The sequence below is a fragment of the Ranitomeya variabilis genome, chromosome 4 (assembly GCF_051348905.1).
Source record: "Ranitomeya variabilis isolate aRanVar5 chromosome 4, aRanVar5.hap1, whole genome shotgun sequence".
In the NCBI taxonomy this organism is placed as follows: Eukaryota; Metazoa; Chordata; class Amphibia; order Anura; family Dendrobatidae; genus Ranitomeya; species Ranitomeya variabilis.
Window position 1 is genome coordinate 745431868 of NC_135235.1, and position 23583 is coordinate 745455450.

Consider the following 23583-nt stretch of genomic DNA (forward strand, 5'->3'; position numbering starts at 1 on the left):
CTCTCACGCTGGAATTCGCTATCAGTGGACAAAGTCTTCCAACTTACATGTGAAACTTGCTTCAAAGGCGTACACCCTCTCAAGTCCGGAGGAGGGAATGACCCTCCTAAAAAGAGTGGGATTATCGTTTTCTACAACTCCACCTGATGCCGTCCCTCTGGCCACACCGGAATCATACCCTACCTGAAAAAAAGTATATTTTCCACTTGATTGTCTTACTGATACTGAACCGGACATTGCCCTCCAAGCGGTTTCTGGGTCACACAAGGTGACCCCGGACCGGGCAGGTTTTCATGTATTACTGAGTGCTACAGAATTTAGTCTTGTATATCAATTTGAGTAGTTATCTTGACGAGGGAAGCGTTGTTGAATTCCATAATACATTTATCTACATCACAAGCTCATGTATACATATAAGAACTCTACTTTAGGCTAGCTTTCAGGTTTCATTGAGCTACAACACATAATCTTATATTTTAGTTGCATTGTTTAAGCTTTTTTAATAATACTTTGATCTACATCATAAGCTAATGTACACATGTAGGAACTCTGTTTCAGGACGTACCATAAAAATATGACTTCTACATGTATGTAAACCTGCCTCTTTTCCCCTATTTTCATAGGGGTTTCTTTTCCTGATCTCATATCCCTCCCCTTCCCCTCCTCCCCCTCCTGGTCTACCCTACCCAGTTAAAAAATTTAAAATCCTAATAAAACGTTTTAAAAAGAAAAAGTCAAATGGTGCTCCTTCCCTTCCAAGCTCTGCTGTGCACCCAAACAGTGATTTACCCCCCACAAATAGGGTATCGGCGTACTCGGGACAAATTGTACAACAAATTTTGGGGTCCAATTTCTCCTGGTACCCTTGTGAAAATAAAAAATTGGGGGCAAAACGATTTTTTGTGAAAAAATATGATTTATTTCTTTTTCGTCTCTACGATATAAACATCTGTGAAGCACTTGGGGGTTCAAAATGCTCACCACACATCTAGATAAGTTCCTTAGGGGGTCTACTTTCCAAAAAGGGGGTCACTTGTGGGGGGGTTTCCATTGTCAGGGCTGAGGTCTTTACAAGGGATCCTAGAAAGGTGCAGGCCATAATTGATTGGGTTTAATCTTGTAATCTTAAAGTGTTAAAAAGTTTTTTAGGGTTTGCCAAATACTGCAGAAAATTTATTAAGGATTTTTCACAGATTGTTAAACCTCTCACAGATCTCACACGGAAGGGGGCAGACCTTAAATGTTGGTAACTGGATGCTCTTGGGGCATTTGATAAATTGAAAGAGTGTTTCATGTCCACTCCAGTTTTATTCCAATCCGATCTCCAAGAACCATTCATTATGGAGGTGGATGCCTCAGAGATTAGATTAGGGGCTGTATTACCTCCAGGTTTCAAAACCCTGACCAACTTGCCACCATATGTTTTTTTTTCTCTAGGAAATTTTCATCTGCTGAGAGAAATTATGATGTTGGGAATCACAAGCTACTCGCAGTTAAATTAGCTTTTGAAGAATGGAGACTTTTTGGAGGAGTCAGTTCATTAAGTCACGGTAGTGACAGATCATAAAAATTTAGCCTATATTGAATCAGCTAAACGGTTAACCCGTAGACAGGCCTGAAGGTCCTTATTCTTTTCAAGATTAAATTTTTCAATCAGGGGCCATGAATGTGAGGGCTGATGCTTTATTACACAGCCTTGATTCAGTTTTTCCCCCAGAACCTCCATTCTTTCTCAGGGTATTGTGGAGTCAATGGTATCCTCCGAGTTGGATGCAGAGATTTGTAAAGCTCAGCCGTTGGCCCATTCCAATACTCTACGTTGCAAATTATTTGTGCCAGTCTATCTAAGATTACATCTATTGCAGGAGTTTCATGATTCCGTCTTCAGTGGTCATCCTGGGTCACAGATACATGGAAAGCTATTGTTAGACTCTTGTTGTAGCTGCTTGTGAAACTTGCACTAAAGTGTTGTGAATTCTGCTCTTGGGCTCCCTCCGGTGGTTGTTAGTGGTAGTGCAGTGGTCTCTGGATTGTAAGCCAGGGCAGGTGTTTCTGCTTATTGCAGCTCTATTAGGTATTTAGGTGTGTAGGATCCATCTATCCCTGCCAGTTGTCCATTGTATCTTGGAGGGATTGCATCTCTGTCTGGCTCCACTTGCCCTGCTGTCATTTCAGCTAAGATAAGTGTCTGGTTTTTGTTCTCTGTAGCACGCATGCAGTGTGCTTTTATGTGCAGTGCAATCTATTGTGTTTTTGTCCAGCTTAGACTTTGTTTGGATTTTTCTGTCATGCTGGTTTCTCTGGAGATGCAGATATACATCCTATGTCTTTAGTTAGATGTAGTATATAGTATATTCTGCTGTGGATTTTTCTAGAGTTTTAATACTGACCGCTTAGAACTCTGTCCTATCCTTTTCTATTTAGCTAGAAGTGCCTCTTTTGCTAAACTCTGTCTTTTCTGCCTGTGTACGTATTTCCTCTTAAACTCACAGTCAATATTTGTGGGGGGCTGCCTATCCTTTGGGGCTCTGAGGCAAGATAGGATTTCCCATTTCCATCTTTAGGGGTATTTAGTCCTCCGGCTGTGTCGAGGTGTCTAGGCCTTGTTAGGTACATCCCACGGCTACTTCTAGTTGCGGTGTCAGTATTAGGATTGCGGTCAGTACAGGTACCACCTACTCCAGAGATAGTCTCATGCGGCTCCAGGGTCACCGGATCATAACACTAAAGTCTATCATAATCGGCAGGCCAGGGAATTTTTTCTACTGATGGCCTGTCGGCTAGGGCTTGCTACGGCGCCACTCCACGCTGCATGTTCCTGAGTGGTGCCGAGTGGCCTTCCCCGGACCCGGCCATCACCTGAGCCATCTGCAGCGCCCCCACTGCCGCAGGGCCGAGGGGTACCCGGTACCGGGCCTCTGAGTCTCTGCTCTGGGGTTGTCACGGTGGCTAGGCCCGGTCCGTGACCCTGCTGAGGGGCGCACAATGAAAGGTGGTGGTATGGTGCGGTGTAGTGTCGGTCGCGGTCAATAATGAGGACACCAGGTTGCAGTCTCTTTACCTCTTTACTGAAGGCTTCTGAGTCCTCAATCCGGAATACGGTTAACCGGGCCGCGCAAGTCCGGCCGGTCTGATGGCACCTCCAGAGTTCCCTTTGCAGGTGGAAATCTGTGCCTACCTTCCTGCGCTTGTGTGTTGTGGTCCTCCCCTGCTGTGCTTACGGGATAGTACCCACAACTGTTGTGTCTGTTTCTCGTGTTCCCTCACAACTCGATTCTGATGTTCTCCCTCTACGTCCCCCTGATCTTACGGTTAGGACGCACCCGTATGACGGGGAGGCTCGGAGCTCTTCCGGGACTCCAGCGTCGCCCCACTCCTGTTGTTACCCCCTTGTGTCTTCCTGGGTCTGGGTGAGACAGCCCGCCTGTAACTGACTGTCCTGCCATAGGTTTGAAGTTTGGCTTGGAGCTCTATACTTCCTCGGCGTTCCGGCCACCGGTTATGCGCCTCAATAGGATGTTGCCTTGTTTTACAGCACGACTCCTACTGGTATTCTTCCTTGTTGCGTTGATCTCGTTTCTCACTCAGCACAATAAACCTCGCTTCTTGTCCTTTCTTGGGGTACCGCCGCTATATCGTGCAGGCGCGGTCCCGTAATGTTCTCTCTGGTTGCTAGGCCTCTGTCAGGATCCCACCCCTGACAGGGACCCCTCCGAATCTTCCCCTACAACACCCTCTGCCACAAGGTGTTGCCTGGTTCCAACCCAGTCAGCTTTCTCTCCTAACTTCCTGCCTAACCCCCAGTTTTACCAGATTGTGAGGAGTGGCCTAATAAATAGAACCCTTAGCTCCCCCTGGAGGCCAGACTGTGAAATGTATTGGTGTCTGTGATACCTGGTCAGATGAACTCCTTCAGTGCCATCAGACGTACCATAGCCCCCCTTAGCGGCGGAGCAACAGTACTGCAATGACCAGGACTCTGGGGCGCTGCACTCCCCCCCGGTTAAATCCAGTACTCCTGGACTGGGAAGAAAACAACAATACATGTCAGCAAAAAGACATACAATTTTGAAAATGCAAGTACAAGTAAACTTTTTAACAGAGCTTCCCTTTATGGGAGGTGAGGACACTTGAACGTTACAAACATGGTTAAATACTTTAAATAACATCCTATAAATAACTTCTTTTACCCAACTGGGTATTCTACTAAGTGCAAAACTTGTGAACAATAATTTAACATTGCCTTTAAGGACGTACTCGCTAAATCCACTAAAGACCTTCTTATAAGACATTATAAGGCTACTCAACGTTTTTGCATTCTCCTACTTTACGTCTGCAGGACCGCCTGTCCTAACTGCTCCAGACCTACTGCCTCTCCTTTCTGTACAGGACCGCCCCTTTCCGCCCGGGCCTACTGTCCTTCCACTACTATACACAGTATAGAACATATCATTTTTCTTTCAGTTCAAGATCACTGAGCCATCTCTGTATGGCTCCTAGGAGGACTCGCTAACTAACCCCGTACGGGTTCACTTCCTGTCCTCGTTCTTCTATCAACATCATTAAACATTTCTTACAATCAACTAGTTGGCTACATTTAACTTTCACATATCAGCATTATTACTTTTTCTTTTAGAGCATGATCATTCTCTAAGTACTACCAATGAACATCCCCTTTAAGAGGGGACCAAGTCTCTATGAGGTAGTGCAACTTCTCAAGCTGCAAGTCCGTACGCGGCAAGGACTCCGGTAATGTTTTCAAAAACAGTATCTTCGCAAAGAGTCCTTTCTTCATGTAAAACCAGTAGAGAGCACCTTTAAGAAGGTGCAAACTATTTACAACATCAGTTTTTGAATCATTCACCGTCCATGATTCGGCAGTCCTTTGATAACTGTGCAAAAGTAGAAAACAAACAAGAAACAATAGGGATCCCGGGTCAACAAAGGGATCCCTTTAAGAGTTAACCCTGGACGGGTTTTAGCAGCAAAACAGTGAAAACAATTAACTATGTACATTCAATAAAGCATTCTTGCTTACTTAAATTGTGGCTGTGCAGGATAGCTACTTGAACGACTCAGGAGGCAGCACCGGCGGAGGCAACCCCTTATGGTATTGCGCACCGCCTGGTACTGCATAAGGGGATGTGTTGTCCCATCTGGGGGTCTGCGTACCCACTGTCTTCAGTTCTGGAGCAGCATGAGCACCACCCACCGGAAGAGGTGCCTCCTTGGCCACGAAGGTAGTTGAGGTGACGATGCTGCATGTCGTGGTCTTGACCATAGTGCACGTTGGGGTGACCTCGGTGGTCCTGGTAACGATCATGGGCTGACCACAAGGGGGCACCTTCGCTACAGGGGTCAGCTTCACTGGCACCTTAATCGGGGGTATCACAGGGTTCTGCCTCTTGCGGACATTCAGGGCAAACCACCCCTTTTCCCCAAAGTGCCTGGTGTAACTGACTTCGTCCCCCGGGTAGAGATCCCGGTCTGGGTGGCCCTCTCTGAGATGAGACTCCACATCCCTTCGATTGACAAACACCTCCGCATACAGGCCTGGCTCTTTAATGAAGCCCCAGCCTCCGCGGAGCTTGAAGGTGGTGATGGTGCCCTGCCTGCGCGGGGCCTGGTGAGCGGCCGGGTCCTTGCGGGCCCGGTCCTTGACCGCCAGGTCTTTTTGATGGTGGGCCTCCAGCCCAGCCTGGTACTCCTTTTCCTTTTCCTCCCACTGCTGTTCCAGCTGGGCCTGGTATTCCTCCCAGCTCAGGGCCTGCACCATCTCCCCTTCCTGTGTCTTCACCCCGGGGAACCCCATAAGGTTGGATCCTGGGTTCACCCAGCGGCATACTGTGCGCTCTGCATGGGCTTCACACAGCAGGGTAGTTGGCAGAATCGGGGCTTTCAGGAGGTGCTCCATACTCGTTGCCTCCTCCCATGGTAACGGACACTGGAGTCTATGGGTCCCAGGGAGAGGGGGTGCTGCAACGGGGCCCACTAACAAGCCCTCTGCCAGCGGGACGGGGTCGGCGGACTCACCAGCCGATGCAGGCTCCTCCTCCGTGGCGGGTTCCGCTGGCTGTGTCGGCGAGGGTCTCAGCAGCGACTCCGGTAGCGGTACAGGATCCGATGCCAGAGATCTTCCTTCCGGCGCCACCTGGTGCGGAGCCTGGGCCTTCACGTTCAGCTGAAGGAGCTGGTGGATCAAGTCTCCCATCTCAGCCTGCAAGAGATCAGCGCTGTCCGTGGAGAATTGGCTGCGGTGCTCGTCCGGGTAGTTGGGGGAGACTTCTGTTTCAACCCCACATTCGGGTTCCGAGCTGCTGGCCATGGCATCCTCCACGTGTGTCGCTTCCTGATCTTTTCCCGCTCTCTCCTTCGTGGGCGGTTTCATTTTCTCTGTCTCCGCCCACCATTGAGAATCAGGAGGCGGATCTCGGCTGCTGACGGACACGTCCTCACAGTGCAGAAATATTTAGACTGGGCGGCCATTGTCTTTCGGCTCTTCAGCTTGTTTACGCCCACTCCACGCCCCTCTTCTTCTCCTGCGCTCTCCTCAGCGCTGTAATGGTGGATTTTGGCGGCAAGTGGCGTGGCACAGTCTTTGCAATAAGTCACAGTCCAAGTATAATAAATCACAGTTCCAAGGCACACATGACCCGATTCTTCAGGCTTAAGTAGATCCTGTTCGTGACGCCAAAATTGCAGCGCCCCCACTGCCGCAGGGCCAAGGGGTACCCGGTACCGGGCCTCTGAGTCTCTGCTCTGGGGTTGTCACGGTGGCTAGGCCCGGTCCGTGACCCTGCTGAGGGGCGCACAATGAAAGGTGGTGGTATGGTGCTGATGTTATGGTGCGGTGTAGTGCCGGTCGCGGTCAATAACGAGGACACCAGGTTGCAGTCTCTTTACCTCTTTACTGAAGGCTTCTGAGTCCTCAATCCGGAATACGATTAACCGGGCCGCGCAAGTCCGGCCGGTCTGATGGCACCTCCAAAGTTCCCTTTGCAGGTGGAAATCTGTGCCTACCTTCCTGTGCTTGTGTGTTGTGGTCCTCCCCTGCTGTGCTTACGGGATAGTACCCACAACTGTTGTGTCTGTTTCTCGTGTTCCCTCACAACTCGATTCTGATGTTCTCCCTCTACGTCCCCCTGATCTTACGGTTAGGACGCACCCGTATGACGGGGAGGCTCGGAGCTCTTCCGGGACTCCAGCGTCGCCCCACTCCTGTTGTTACCCCCCTGTGTCTTCCTGGGTCTGGGTGAGACAGCCCGCCTGTAACTGACTGTCCTGCCGTAGGTTTGAAGTTTGGCTTGGAGCTCTATACTTCCTCGGCGTTCCGGCCACCAGTTATGCCAGGGGCGGACACAGACGATTTGGGGCCCCTGTGCAAGAAATGTGTTTGGGCCCCCCTCCTTTTATGGCTACCAATGTACAGATATATACATACTATATTTTTCGGATTATAGGACGCTCCGGATTATAAGACACACCCCAAATTTTGAGGAGAAAAACAGGAAAAAAAAATTTTTCTTAATAAAATGGTGGTGCTTCTTAGGGTATGTGTCCACATTCAGGATTGTATCAGGATTTGGTCAGGATTTTATGCAAGTAAAATCCTGATCACATCTGCACCTGAGGTCACTGGCAGGTCACCTGCGCTGTCCTTGCGTTCTTTCTGCACTGACATGCTGCGTTTTGAAAAAACGCGCCGCATGTCTGTTTCCGCGAGTCTGCCGCATGCGTTTTTTTCTGCATAGTGGAGACGGGATTTCATTAAATCCCCTCCACTATGCTGTAACATCTGGACACTGCGTTTTTGACGCTGCGGCAAAAACGCAGTGTTTCCTGAACGTGGAAACATACCCTTATAATCCATGCGTCTTATTGCTTACTGGGGGTAGTAGCTGTGGTGAAACGGGGTCCCGGGGTCGCTGCTGGAGGAGGCAGGAGTGGGGTGACGCTGCAGGCCGCAGGCTGGGATGAGGGGGTGTTCCGAAGTGGGTGCGCCACAGCAGGTGTCCGGTGGTGCTGCTGCGGGTGTCTCCGATGCTGCAGGTGTCTGGTGCTGAGGGGGTGTCCGGCGGTGCTGCTGCGGGTGATCTCCATCTGTGCATGCGCCGCCCCCAGTGCCATTTTCCTGGAGTCCACCGCACAGGAAACCATGGAACTGCGGGGGGCTCTGGCCTTTCACAAAATGTCGGCAGAGCCCCCTGCAGCACCAGAGACACCCGCCGCAGCAACGGGCAGCATCGCCAGACATCCTCGCAGCACCGGACACCCCTGTAGCACCGCTGGACACCCCCTCATCCCAGCCAGCGGCAAAGGTACCGGTAAGGTATATACACATTATAAGACGTACACCCATTTCCCCCCCCCAAATTTGAGGGAAAAAAGTGCGTCTTATAATCCGAAAAATACGGCATATTGCATAGTCTCCTCTCATTATGTATATTGCCACCCGTTATTACACAGTCCCCTCTCTTGTTATGTGTAACGCCGTCACTTATTACACAGTGCCCTCTCGTTATGTACAGCATTGTTATTTATAGTGCCCTGGTCTTTATTTCATACTGCCCTGTTTTGTTAGTTATACACTGAAATGATAACTGATGGAGCATGATAAGGGTATGTGCACACGTTGTGGATTCTGCTGCAGATTTTTCCGCAGCGGATTTGGAAAATCCGCAGTGCAAAACCACTGCGGTTTTCACTGCGGATTTTATCGCGGTTTCTTCTGTGGATTCCTCTGCGGGTTTTCAACTGAACTTTCCTATTGGTGCAGGTTGAAAACCGCTGCGGAATCCGCAGAAAGAAGTGACATGCTGCGGAAAATAATCCGCTGCGTTTCTGCGCAGAATTTTCCGCAGCATGTGCACAGCGGTGTTTTTTCCCCATAGGTTTACATGGTACTGTAAACTTTGGGAAAACTGCTGCGGATCCGCAGCGTCAAATCCGCTGCGGATCTGCAGCAAAATCCGCAGCGTGTGCACATACCCTCAAGCTTTTCTTCTGTTGGAGGAGGCTAAAGGTATGTGCAGATACAGTAGAATTCTATATACGGTATATATTATGTGAAGCAATACAAATGCTGCATCGGAGGAAGGATGGGGACAGGAGCCACTCTGAGCCTGGAGTTATTGCTGCAGTAATGGCAGGAGGTGTCTGGGGTCAGTGATTACAAGCAGTGAATTAGTGCCTGTGATGCAGCTCCCTGCTATCTGATCGTGCAGGATAAGGTGTCTCAGCCACTCACTGCACCGACCAGGAAGCACCGAGCACACAGTCAGTCACTGTTGTCATCATGGACATGGTGCCTCCTGACACCGCTGCTCGGGGGATACTAACCAGCAGCAGTGAGAACTCCCGGCCATCCTTGTGCTCTGGAAGAAGAGGCCCTGAGATCTGGAACACAGAGGCTGCAGGAGACCTGTGGCAAGCAGAGGACCCAGAGGAGGAGCAGGGTCAGGTGCAGACCAGGGCAGCGGGGGTGCACTCAGCCACTCACTGAGAGGCTGAAGTTTGCAATCGAAACAAACTTTATTTAAAATGTATATGCTGCCTAGCCACGCCCCTGCATGTGGAACTGGGAAGCGATGCTGTGATTCTCCTGCCTCATAGAGCCAGCACCAGCATCAAGAGGAGAGGAAGGGGGCCCCTTATGGCGTCTCCTGCAGCGTGCAGGGCCCTCTCTGACAGCAAATGACTCCGGTACCGGCCCCCTTCCTCTCCACTTAGTGGAGGAGATGCTGCCGCTGGCTCTATGACAGAACAAGACACTTCAACAGCTGATTGGGCCCCCTCTCCTTCGGGGCCCCTGTGCAGCCGCACCGGCTGAACCGGCGGTATGTCCGCCCATGGGTTATGCGCCTCAATAAGATGTTGCCTCATCTTACAGCACGACTCCTACTGGTATTTGTCATGGTTCTCAATGGCAAGAGACCGTGATAAAGCATACAAAAGGACTAGCTCTTGGAAGATGGGAACTCAAGCTGACTGTGAGCTAAACCTACCGCACAACTAACAGTGGCCGGGTAGCGTGCCTACGTTTTATCCCTAGACGCCCAGCGCCAGCCGGAGGACTGACTGACCCTAGCAGAGGAAAATACAGACCTGGCTTACCTCTAGAGAAATTTTCCCCAAAAGGCAGACAGTAGCCCCCACATATATTGTCGGTGATTTTAGAGGAAAATGACATACGAAGTATGAAGATAGGTTTAGCAAATTGAGGTCCGCTTACTAGATAGTAGGAAGACAGAAAAGGGAACTTCACAGTCAGCTGAAAACCCTTTCAAAACACCATCCTGAAATTACTTTAAGACTCTAATATCAACTCATGACACCAGAGTGGCAATTTCAGCTCACAAGAGCTTCCAGCCTCAGAAATATTCAAAAACAGAGAACTGGAACAAAAATGCAAAACAATCTTAGGACTACAAGTCCAACTTAGCTGATAGTAGTCTAGGAGCAGGAACATGCAACAGAAAGGCTTCTGGTAACATTGTTGGCCGGCATAGAAATGACTGAGGAGCAAGGCTAAATAGAAACTCCCACATCCTGATGGAAACAGGTGAACAGAGGAGATGAAGCACACAAGTTCAGTACCACCAGTAACCACCGGGGGAGCCCAGAAACCAAATTCACAACAGTACCCCCCCCTCAAGTAGGGGGCACCGAACCCTCACCAGAACCACCAGGGCGATCAGGATGAGCCCTATGAAAGGCACGGACCAAATCGGAGGCATGAACATCAGAGGCTGTCACCCAAGAATTATCCTCCTGACCGTAGCCCTTCCACTTGACCAAATACTGAAGTCTACGTCTGGAAACACGGGAGTCCAAGATCTTCTCGACAACGTACTCCAACTCACCCTCAACCAACACCGGAGCAGGAGGCTCAACGGAAGGCACAACCGGTACCTCATACCTGCGCAACAATGACCGATGGAAGACATTATGAATAGAAAAAGATGCAGGGAGGTCCAAACGAAAGGACACAGGGTTAAGAATCTCCAATATCTTGTACGGGCCGATGAACCGAGGCTTAAACTTAGGAGAAGAAACCTTCATAGGGACAAAACGAGAAGACAACCACACCAAGTCCCCAACACAAAGACGAGGACCAGCACGACGACGGCGGTTGGCAAACTGCTGAGTCTTCTCCTGGGACAACTTCAAATTGTCCACCACATGCCCCCAAATCTGATGCAACCTCTCCACCACAGCATCCACTCCAGGACAATCCGAAGACTCCACCTGACCGGAAGAGAAACGAGGATGAAACCCCGAATTACAGAAGAAAGGAGAAACCAAGGTGGCAGAACTAGCCCGGTTATTGAGGGCAAACTCCGCCAAGGGCAAAAAGGCAACCCAATCATCCTGATCCGCAGACACAAAACACCTCAAATAAGTCTCCAAGGTCTGATTAGTTCGCTCGGTCTGGCCATTAGTCTGAGGATGGAAAGCAGACGAAAAAGACAAATCAATGCCCATCCTAGCACAGAACGCTCGCCAAAATCTAGACACGAATTGGGTTCCCCTGTCAGAAACGATATTCTCCGGAATACCATGCAAGCGAACCACATTTTGAAAAAACAGAGGAACCAGCTCGGATGAGGAAGGCAATTTAGGCAAGGGGACCAAATGGACCATCTTAGAGAAACGGTCACACACCACCCAGATGACAGACATCTTCTGAGAAACAGGGAGATCAGAAATAAAATCCATGGAGATGTGAGTCCAAGGCCTCTTCGGAATAGGCAAAGATAACAACAATCCACTAGCCCGAGAACAACAAGGCTTGGCCCGAGCACAAACATCACAAGACTGCACAAAACCTCGCACATCTCGCGACAGGGAAGGCCACCAGAAGGACCTAGCCACCAAATCCCTGGTACCAAAGATTCCAGGATGACCAGCTAACGCAGAAGAATGGACTTTCGAGATGACTCTACTGGTCCAATCATCCGGAACAAACAGTCTACCAGGCGGGCAACGATCAGGTCTATCCGCCTGAAACTCCTGCAAGACCCGTCGCAAGTCTGGGGAAACAGCAGACAATATCACTCCATCCTTAAGGATACCTGTAGGTTCAGAATTACCAGGGGAATCAGGCTCAAAACTCCTAGAAAGGGCATCCGCCTTCACATTTTTAGAACCCGGTAGGTAAGAAACCACAAAATTAAACCGAGAGAAAAATAACGACCAGTGCGCCTGTCTAGGATTCAGGCGCCTGGCAGACTCAAGATAAATCAAATTCTTGTGGTCGGTCAATACCACCACCTGATGTCTAGCCCCCTCAAGCCAATGACGCCACTCCTCAAAAGCCCACTTCATAGCCAAGAGCTCCCGATTACCAATATCATAATTTCGCTCAGCGGGCGAAAATTTACGAGAAAAGAACGCGCAAGGTCTCATCACGGAGCAGTCGGAACTTTTCTGCGACAAAACCGCCCCAGCTCCGATTTCTGAAGCGTCGACCTCAACCTGAAAAGGAAGAGTAACATCAGGCTGACGCAATACAGGGGCGGAAGAAAAGCGGCGCTTAAGCTCCCGAAAGGCCTCCACAGCAGCAGGGGACCAATCAGCAACATCAGCACCCTTCTTAGTCAAATCAGTCAACGGCTTAGCAACATCAGAAAAACCAGTTATAAATCGACGATAAAAATTAGCAAAGCCCAAAAACTTCTGAAGGCTCTTAAGAGAAGAGGGTTGCGTCCAATCCCAAATAGCCTGAACCTTGACAGGGTCCATCTCAATGGAAGAGGGGGAAAAAATGTACCCCAAAAACGAAATCTTTTGAACCCCAAAAACACACTTAGAACCCTTTACACACAAGGAATTAGAGCGCAAAACCTGAAAAACCCTCCTGACCTGTTGGACATGAGAGTCCCAGTCATCCGAAAAAATCAAAATATCATCCAGATACACAATCATAAATTTATCCAAATATTCACGGAAAATGTCATGCATAAAAGACTGAAAGACTGAAGGGGCATTTGAAAGACCAAAAGGCATTACTAAATACTCAAAATGGCCCTCAGGCGTATTAAATGCGGTTTTCCACTCATCCCCCTGCTTAATTCGCACTAAATTATACGCCCCACGAAGATCAATCTTAGAGAACCACTTGGCCCCCTTTATTCGAGCAAACAAATCAGTAAGCAGTGGCAAAGGATACTGATATTTAACCGTGATTTTATTCAAAAGCCGATAATCAATACACGGCCTCAAAGAGCCATCTTTTTTAGATACAAAGAAAAAACCGGCTCCTAAGGGAGATGACGAAGGACGAATATGTCCCTTTTCCAAGGACTCCTTAATATATTCCCGCATAGCAGCATGTTCAGGCACAGATAGATTAAATAAACGACCCTTTGGAAACTTACTGCCCGGAATCAGATCTATAGTACAATCGCAATCTCTGTGCGGAGGTAGTGAACCAAGTTTAGGCTCCTCAAAAACGTCACGATAATCAGATAAAAATTCCGGAATCTCAGAGGGAATAGATGACGAAATGGAAACCAAAGGTACGTCCCCATGAGTCCCCTGACATCCCCAGCTTAACACAGACATTGCTTTCCAGTCGAGGACTGGGTTATGAGATTGTGGCCATGGCAATCCAAGCACCAACACATCATGTAGATTATACAACACAAGGAAGCGAATAATCTCCTGGTGATCCGGATTAATACGCATAGTTACTTGTGTCCAGTATTGTGGTTTATTACTAGCCAATGGCGTGGAGTCAATACCCTTCGGAGGTATAGGAACTTCCAGAGGCTCTAAATTAAACCCACAGCGTTTGGCAAAGGACCAATCCATAAGACTCAAAGCGGTGCCAGAGTCGACATAGGCGTCCGCGGTAATAGACGATAAAGAGCAAATCAGGGTCACAGATAGAATAAACTTAGACTGTAAAGTGCCAATTGAAACAGACTTATCAACCTTCTTAGTACGTTTAGAGCATGCTGATATAACATGAGTTGAATCACCACAATAGAAGCACAACCCATTTTTTCGCCTAAAATTCTGTCGTTCGCTTCTGGACAGAATTCTATCACATTGCATAATCTCTGGCGCCTTCTCAGTAGACACCGCCAAATGGTGCACAGGTTTGCGCTCCCGCAAACGCCGATCAATCTGAATAGCCATTGTCATGGACTCATTCAGACCTGTAGGCACAGGGAACCCCACCATAACATCTTTAATGGCATCAGAGAGACCCTCTCTGAAATTCGCCGCCAGGGCGCACTCATTCCACTGAGTAAGCACAGACCACTTACGAAATTTTTGGCAGTATATTTCAACCTCATCTTGCCCTTGAGACAGGGCCATCAAGGCTTTTTCAGCCTGAATCTCTAAATGAGGTTCCTCATAAAGCAACCCCAAAGCCAGGAAAAACGCATCCACCTTGAGCAACGCAGGATCCCCTGGTGCCAAAGCAAATGCCCAATCCTGAGGGTCGCCCCGGAGCAAGGAAATTACAATCCTGACCTGCTGTGCAGGATCTCCAGCGGAGCGAGATCTCAGAGACAAAAATAATTTACAATTATGTTTGAAATTCTGGAAGCGAGATCTATCCCCGGAGAAAAATTCAGGTAAAGGAATTCTAGGTTCAGATATAGGAGCATGAATTACAAAATCCTGTAAACTTTGAACCTTCATAGCGAGATTATCCAAACCAATAGCTAAACTCTGAGGATCCATTTTAATCAGGTGAAATCAGAACCATTCAAGGATTAGAAGGAGAGAGACGAAGGCTGCAGTAAGCAGAGATGCAAGTGAATCAACTAATGAGCAAACTCAGAAAAAAAAAAAAAAATTCTCTGCAGACTTCTTTTCTCTCCTTTCTTCTGCCAATTATTTTAACTCTGGGCCGGCCAAACTGTCATGGTTCTCAATGGCAAGAGACCGTAGTAAAGCATACAAAAGGACTAGCTCTTGGAAGATGGGAACTCAAGCTGACTGTGAGCTAAACCTACCGCACAACTAACAGTGGCCGGGTAGCGTGCCTACGTTTTATCCCTAGACGCCCAGCGCCAGCCGGAGGACTGACTGACCCTAGCAGAGGAAAATACAGACCTGGCTTACCTCTAGAGAAATTTTCCCCAAAAGGCAGACAGTAGCCCCCACATATATTGTCGGTGATTTTAGAGGAAAATGACATACGAAGTATGAAGATAGGTTTAGCAAATTGAGGTCCGCTTACTAGATAGTAGGAAGACAGAAAAGGGAACTTCACAGTCAGCTGAAAACCCTTTCAAAACACCATCCTGAAATTACTTTAAGACTCTAATATCAACTCATGACACCAGAGTGGCAATTTCAGCTCACAAGAGCTTCCAGCCTCAGAAATATTCAAAAACAGAGAACTGGAACAAAAATGCAAAACAATCTTAGGACTACAAGTCCAACTTAGCTGATAGTAGTCTAGGAGCAGGAACATGCAACAGAAAGGCTTCTGGTAACATTGTTGGCCGGCATAGAAATGACTGAGGAGCAAGGCTAAATAGAAACTCCCACATCCTGATGGAAACAGGTGAACAGAGGAGATGAAGCACACAAGTTCAGTACCACCAGTAACCACCGGGGGAGCCCAGAAACCAAATTCACAACAGGTATTCTTCCTTGTTGCGTTGATCTCGTTTCTCACTCAGCACAATAAACCTCGCTTCTTGTCCTTTCTTGGGGTACCGCCGCTATATCGTGCAGGCGTGGTCCCGTAACGTTCTCTCTGGTTGCTAGGCCTCTATCAGGATCCCACCCCTGACAGGGACCCCTTCGAATCTTCCCCTACAACACCCTCTGCCACAAGGTGTTGCCTGGTTCCAACCCAGTCAGCTTTCTCTCCTAACTTCCTGCCTAACCCCCAGTTTTACCAGATTGTGAGGAGTGGCCTAATAAATAGAACCCTTAGCTCCCCCTGGAGGCCAGACTGTGATATGTATTGGTGTCTGTTATACCTGGTCAGATGAACTCCTTCAGTGCCATGAGACGTACCATAGCCCCCCTTAGCGGCGGAGCAACAGTACTGCAACGACCAGGACTCTGGGGCGCTGCACATCCATCAGACGAGGAGGGAGCCGTCAAACGGAAACTCCCCCGACACTGCTTCTGGACTGCAGCCCCTGCCGTTCCCGGAGATACTGCACAGGCGGCCTGCATTGGTCCAGGTACTTGTTTCTTCGTAGAAAAAATCCTGTCGTTCCCGTAGGAACAGGAAACCTAAACTGAGGAGGAGAGGCAGATACAACTTTAGCCCTGGTTCTCAAGAAAGTTAGAATGTCCCTCTCACTAGCTTCTCTAGCCCTAGGGAGTCTTCTCCACCACTAGCAGTATATTCGGATTACCACACCTTCTGCCCTTTGTAATGTGAGTCCATCTTTCCCGGTAGCTGAGTTCAACCCAGACCCCAACATCCATCTTGAGGTTGCCCCAGACCATTAGACGGAATCACACAGAAGGCTATTTTCAGCAATCCATTGCACCGAGTAATAGGCCCAAGCTGTTTCCAGCAGCCTCTTGACTTAGGCCTGCTACTTTACATGCTGCTCTCCACACTCTGTATCTTCCTGAACTTGCCCCTAACTCTTAGTTCCCCCTTCCAAACTGGGCCAGCCATTATAGTTAACCCTGTCTAAGTTAACTACAGCCCCAGTGGGTATCATCCTTTTATGACATGCATAGACATAAAATGCATTTAACCCTTGGAGTGTCATGGAGCAAACCAGCAGCCACTCCACTGCTACAACAATGTAGCTTCCTGGTTCTATGTTCCACATGGAAGCCGAAATCCTAATTGCTAGAAACCAAGGGGTAAAGCATTTTTCCCCTTTTTCTGCCTCATCCACCTGAGTAGGGCCCTAACAGGTAGTACTGTAATATGTCCACTGCCCACTTTTAAGCATTCCTTCTCTATGATGGAATAATTATTCTCACATGCCGACAGCTTCCTACTCAGTTAGAGAACAGGCTGCTCTTCCCCGTGTATCACCTGAGAAAGGACTCCTAAACCAACTTCTGAGGCATTTTTATGGAGTACAAACTCTTTCTTAAAATCGGGGGCAACCAGATCCGGCTGCTTACATTTCAGCTACTATCAGTTCTTGAAAGGTCGTCTCTGCCTCAGCAGTCCATTTGGCCATAGCTGATTTTGTCCACTTAAGGAGGTCCGTCAGGGGTGTGGCCATCACAGCAAAGTTTGGGAGGAATCTCCTGTAGTACCCCACGATTCCCAGAAAGGCTCTAACTTGCGTCTTTGAGAGTGATCTTGGCCAGTTTTGTATTGCGTCCATTTTACTGATCTGGGGTTTGATCTCACCTCTACCTGCTACATATCCTAGGTATTTGCCCTCTTCTTTCCACATGGCACATTTTTTCAGATTTATAGAAAATCCCACTTTCCTGAGAGCATTATTATTATTATTATTATTATTATTTATTAGCATCGCCATAGTGTAATTCTTATGGAGTGCGAGGATCCGATCCATGACCCTATGGAATGTGTCTGGGGCTCCCTGTAAAAAACAGCATCCAGTCGTTTTGGAGGCATCCATCAGGCATATAGAAAGTAGTGTTCTCTTTGGCTTCTTTTGACATAGGGATTTGCCAATATCCCTTTGTTAAATCCAAGGTGGTTACATACCTTGCTGGCCCAAGTCTCTTCAATCAGGTCATCGACACACGGCATCACATAATCATCGAACTTGCAGACTTCATTCAGAGATTCGGCATGTGCTTTATTTACTTGTAAATCAGCCCTCGCCGGGCCTCGGGAATTCGTTAGGGCTTCAAGTTCACCCGCACATGGGATTCCGTCAGAACCTCGTGTTTTATGACCTTTGTACACCCTGGAAAATCTGAGAACAGGTCCCTATTCTGCTGCAGCAACTCCCAAAACTGCTGTTTTTGGACCTACAACAGTTTCTTTGCTATTGCTACTTCTTCAACATCTGCTTCTGGCTTGACCTGCAAACATGGAGTTTGACGTGGTACACTTGGTACGATTTTCATCTTCCTGGTTGAATTCTGTAGTTCACTTCACAAAGCTTCTCCATCACCTTAGAGGTGCCTTGCCATTTGGCCAAGAACTTACTTTCCACTCTGGGAATTAGTACGTAGACTCGATCCCCAGAGCTGAACTTCCTCACCCTTGCTGACCAATTGTAGACACTAGGTTGAGACTTCATAGGAGATATCCTTTTACGATGGGCATTACCTTCACAATCCTCTCCTACATCTGGGTGATGTGCTCGATGAAGCTCCAGTGGGGGACAAACAAAGAGAATCCAAGAGAGCTTTGTGGAAACTCCTGGATAGAAAGCAACAGATGAGGCAGGAGACAGTCCCAGTCTCAACCATCCTTCTCTATGACCTTCTTAAGCATACTCTTCAATGTTTTGTTGAAACTTTCCACAAGGCCCTCCATCTGAGGATATTACATGGATGTCTTCAGTTGTGTAATTTGCAGGGCCTTACACAGTTCTCTCATCACCTTACTCATAAAGAGTGTTCCTTAGTCGGTCAGGATCTCCCTCTATAATCCTGTCCATGGAAAAACATGTACCATCTTGCAGGCTATACTTTTCAAAGAGACGTTTCTCAGGGGAACAGCTTCAGGTTACCGCGTAGCATAGTCAAGGATGACCAACATGTATTGATGCCCACTAGCAGATTTAACCAGGGGGCATAACAAGTCCATGGCAATTTGCTAAAATGACACTTCTATGATAGGTAATGGCACAAGGGGACTTCGAAAGTGAGAGGAGGGGGCAGATACCTGGCAGATGGAACAGGACCTGCAATGCTTTAAGATTTCCTGGTGACATCCAGGCCAATAGAACAATCTCATATCCCGTTCTTGAGCTTTGTCCACACCCAGATGGCCACCCAAGATATGTGAATGGGCCATCCCTTACACACATAGCTCTGCTCCGTCCACACAATGCTCCTCTTCTTACACCTCGTACACACACGGCTCCACTCTGTACACCTCGTACACATGTGGCTCTACTACATCCACAATGTAAACCCTTCTTGACCCCACACATAAACTTCCCCTCATCCAGCACCATGACAACAAGCACAGCAGAGTCCTGCATACACTCACTGAGGCCCCTGATCATGTGACCCCTGACTCCTCCCCTCCTGTGACCTCATCACAGGTCCTGTGCGCACAGAAAAGCCATATATGTGGAGTGCGGCTCTGCGGGTGGAGGTCGGTGCTGGAGGCTCCATTATTCTCTATGTGGAGTGCGGCTCTGCGGGTGGAGGTCGGTGCTGGAGGCTCCATTATTCTCTATGTAGAGTGCGGCTCTGAGGGTGGAGGTCGGTGCTGGAGGCCCCATTATTCTCTATGTGGAGTGCGGCTCTGCGGGTGGAGGTCGGTACTGGAGGCTCCATTATTCTCTATGTGGAGTGTGGCTCTGCGGGTGGAGGTCGGTGCTGGAGGCCCCATTATTCTCTATGTGGAGTGCGGCTCTGCGGGTGGAGGTCGGTGCTGGAGGCTCCATTATTCTCTATGTGGAGTGCGGCTCTGCGTGTGGAGGTCGGTGCTGGAGGCTCCATTATTCTCTATGTGGAGTGCGGGTGGAGGTCGGTGCTGGAGGCTCCATTATTCTCTATGTGGAGTGCGGCTCTGTGGGTGGAGGTCGGTGCTGGAGGCTCCATTATTCTCTATGTGGAGTGCGGCTCTGCGGGTGGAGGTCGGTGCTGGAGGCTCCATTATTCTCTATGTGGAGTGCGGCTCTGTGGGTGGAGGTCGGTGCTGGAGGCTCCATTATTCTCTATGTGGAGTGCGGCTCTGCGGGTGGAGGTCGGTGCTGGAGGCTCCATTATTCTCTATGTGGAGTGCGGCTCTGCGGGTGGAGGTCGGTGCTGGAGGCCCCATTATTCTCTATGTGGAGTGCGGCTCTGCGGGTGGAGGTCGGTGCTGGAGGCTCCATTATTCTCTATGTGGAGTGCGGCTCTGTGGGTGGAGGTCGGTGCTGGAGGCTCCATTATTCTCTATGTGGAGTGCGGCTCTGCGGGTGGAGGTCGGTGCTGGAGGCCCCATTATTCTCTATGTGGAGTGTGGCTCTGCGGGTGGAGGTCGGTGCTGGAGGCTCCATTATTCTCTATGTGGAGTGCGGCTCTGCGGGTGGAGGTCGGTGCTGGAGGCTCCATTATTCTCTATGTGGAGTGCGGCTCTGCGGGTGGAGGTCGGTGCTGGAGGCTCCATTATTCTCTATGTGGAGTGCGGCTCCGGGTGGAGGTCGGTGCTGGAGGCCCCATTATTCTCTATGTGGAGTGTGGCTCTGCGGGTGGAGGTCGGTGCTGGAGGCTCCATTATTCTCTATGTGGAGTGCGGCTCTGCGGGTGGAGGTCGGTGCTGGAGGCTCCATTATTCTCTATATGGAGTGCGGCTCTGCGGGTGGAGGTCGGTGCTGGAGGCTCCATTATTCTCTATGTGGAGTGCGGCTCTGCGGGTGGAGGTCGGTGCTGGAGGCTCCATTATTCTCTATGTGGAGTGCGGCTCCGGGTGGAGGTCGGTGCTGGAGGCCCCATTATTCTCTATGTGGAGTGTGGCTCTGCGGGTGGAGGTCGGTGCTGGAGGCTCCATTATTCTCTATGTGGAGTGCGGCTCTGCGGGTGGAGGTCGGTGCTGGAGGCTCCATTATTCTCTATGTGGAGTGCGGCTCTGCAGGTGGAGGTCGGTGCTGGAGGCCCCATTATTCTCTATGTGGAGTGCGGGTGGAGGTCGGTGCTGGAGGCTCCATTATTCTCTATGTGGAGTGCGGCTCTGCGGGTGGAGGTCGGTGCTGGAGGCTCCATTATTCTCTATGTGGAGTGCGGCTCTGCGGGTGGAGGTCGGTGCTGGAGGCTCCATTATTCTCTATATGGAGTGCGGCTCTGCGGGTGGAGGTCGGTGCTGGAGGCTCCATTATTCTCTATGTGGAGTGCGGCTCTGCGGGTGGAGGTCGGTGCTGGAGGCTCCATTATTCTCTATGTGGAGTGCGGCTCTGCGGGTGGAGGTCGGTGCTGGAGGCTCCATTATTCTCTATGTGGAGTGCGGCTCTGCGGGTGGAGGTCGGTGCTGGAGGCTCCATTATTCTCTATGTGGAGTGCGGCTCTGCGGGTGGAGGTCGGTGCTGGAGGCTCCATTATTCTCTATGTGGAGTGCGGCTCTGCGGGTGGAGGTCGGTGCTGGAGGCCCCATTATTCTCTATGTGGAGTGCGGGTGGAGGTCGGTGCTGGAGGCTCCATTATTCTCTATGTGGAGTGCGGGTGGAGGTCGGTGCTGGAGGCTCCATTATTCTCTATGTGGAGTGCGGCTCTGCGGGTGGAGGTCGGTGCTGGAGGCTCCATTATTCTCTATGTGGAGTGCGGCTCTGCGGGTGGAGGTAGGTGCTGGAGGCCCCATTATTCTCTATGTGGAGTGCGGCTCTGCGGGTGGAGGTCGGTGCTGGAGGCTCCATTATTCTCTATGTGGAGTGCGGCTCTGCGGGTGGAGGTCGGTGCTGGAGGCTCCATTATTCTCTATGTGGAGTGTGGCTCTGCGGGTGGAGGTCGGTGCTGGAGGCTCCATTATTCTCTATGTGGAGTGCGGCTCTGCAGGTGGAGGTCGGTGCTGGAGGCTCCATTATTCTCTATGTGGAGTGCGGCTCTGTGAGTGAAGGTCGGGGCTGGAGGCTCCATTATTCTGTATGTGGAGTGCGGCTCTGTGGGTGGAGGTCGGTGCTGGAGGCTCCATTATTCTCTATGTGGAGTGCGGCTCTGCGGGTGGAGGTCGGTGCTGGAGGCTCCATTATTCTCTATGTGGAGTGCGGCTCTGCGGGTGGAGGTCGGTGCTGGAGGCTCCATTATTCTCTATGTGGAGTGCGGCTCTGTGGGTGGAGGTCGGTGCTGGAGACCCCATTATTTTCTATGTGGAGTGCGGCTCTGTGGGTGGAGGTCGGTGCTGGAGGCTCCATTATTCTCTATGTGGAGTGTGGCTCTGCGGGTGGAGGTCGGTGCTGGAGGCTCCATTATTCTCTATGTGGAGTGCGGCTCTGCGGGTGGAGGTCGGTGCTGGAGGCTCCATTATTCTCTATGTGGAGTGCGGGTGGAGGTCGGTGCTGGAGGCTCCATTATTCTCTATGTGGAGTGCGGCTCTGCGGGTGGAGGTAGGTGCTGGAGGCCCCATTATTCTCTATGTGGAGTGCGGCTCTGCGGGTGGAGGTCGGTGCTGGAGGCTCCATTATTCTCTATGTGGAGTGCGGCTCTGCGGGTGGAGGTAGGTGCTGGAGGCTCCATTATTCTCTATGTGGAGTGTGGCTCTGCGGGTGGAGGTCGGTGCTGGAGGCTCCATTATTCTCTATGTGGAGTGCGGCTCTGCGGGTGGAGGTAGGTGCTGGAGGCCCCATTATTCTCTATGTGGAGTGCGGCTCTGCGGGTGGAGGTCGGTGCTGGAGGCTCCATTATTCTCTATGTGGAGTGCGGCTCTGCGGGTGGAGGTCGGTGCTGGAGGCTCCATTATTCTCTATGTGGAGTGTGGCTCTGCGGGTGGAGGTCGGTGCTGGAGGCTCCATTATTCTCTATGTGGAGTGCGGCTCTGCAGGTGGAGGTCGGTGCTGGAGGCTCCATTATTCTCTATGTGGAGTGCGGCTCTGTGAGTGAAGGTCGGGGCTGGAGGCTCCATTATTCTGTATGTGGAGTGCGGCTCTGTGGGTGGAGGTCGGTGCTGGAGGCTCCATTATTCTCTATGTGGAGTGCGGCTCTGCGGGTGGAGGTCGGTGCTGGAGGCTCCATTATTCTCTATGTGGAGTGCGGCTCTGCGGGTGGAGGTCGGTGCTGGAGGCTCCATTATTCTCTATGTGGAGTGCGGCTCTGTGGGTGGAGGTCGGTGCTGGAGACCCCATTATTTTCTATGTGGAGTGCGGCTCTGTGGGTGGAGGTCGGTGCTGGAGGCTCCATTATTCTCTATGTGGAGTGTGGCTCTGCGGGTGGAGGTCGGTGCTGGAGGCTCCATTATTCTCTATGTGGAGTGCGGCTCTGCGGGTGGAGGTCGGTGCTGGAGGCTCCATTATTCTCTATGTGGAGTGCGGGTGGAGGTCGGTGCTGGAGGCCCCATTATTTTCTATGTGGAGTGCGGCTCTGCGGGTGGAGGTCGGTGCTGGAGGCTCCATTATTCTCTATCAGGATTCACTGTCATTTTCTTCTGTCATTTGTTCTTCCTCTAAGTAAAGAATCACACAGATGCTCCGAAGGAGGCCTCGTCCCAGCGGTTGCTCCCCATTAGAGATGAGTGAACCTTTCAAGGTTCGGTTCGTCTAACGTCCCGATGTTCACCAAACGGTTTGACAAACATGCCCGAACCCCATTGAATTCCGTGAGAGTCAAAACCAGACGCATAGGCCACAACTTCAGGGGGCCAAAAATCTTTCCTAACAGCTGAAATAAGGGGCAGACACCAATTGACCCAAAGTACAAATAGTATAATTGTGCAGCATGGAGCAGAGCTTGGTCCAGCATTTCTATCTGAAGCATTGATTAGGAACAGGTGGATGAGTGACAGGTGCAGGCCTGGTGCTCTGAGAGTGCTGCCAAATTCAGGCAACACGCATGAAGGAG

General features: G+C 50.2%; 2 protein-coding genes across 4 annotated transcripts in view; both read left to right on the forward strand.

The window, feature by feature from the left end:
• LOC143768074 (uncharacterized) overlaps window positions 1–23583 on the forward strand; it is an 804664-nt gene that overhangs the window by 100552 nt on the left and 680529 nt on the right. The window lies entirely within an intron of this gene.
• The window catches only part of LOC143768082 (uncharacterized), a 29080-nt gene continuing 24664 nt past the window's right edge, over window positions 19168–23583 (forward strand). Inside the window, exon 1 of one of the 3 annotated variants that reach the window (XM_077256772.1) lies at window positions 19168–19265. The gene's annotated coding sequence lies outside the window, so the exon portion shown is untranslated. Of the gene's footprint in view, window positions 19266–20492; window positions 20629–21980; window positions 22137–23583 lie in introns of those variants that run through there. The other 2 variants (XM_077256771.1, XM_077256770.1) reach the window with 2 other exon arrangements.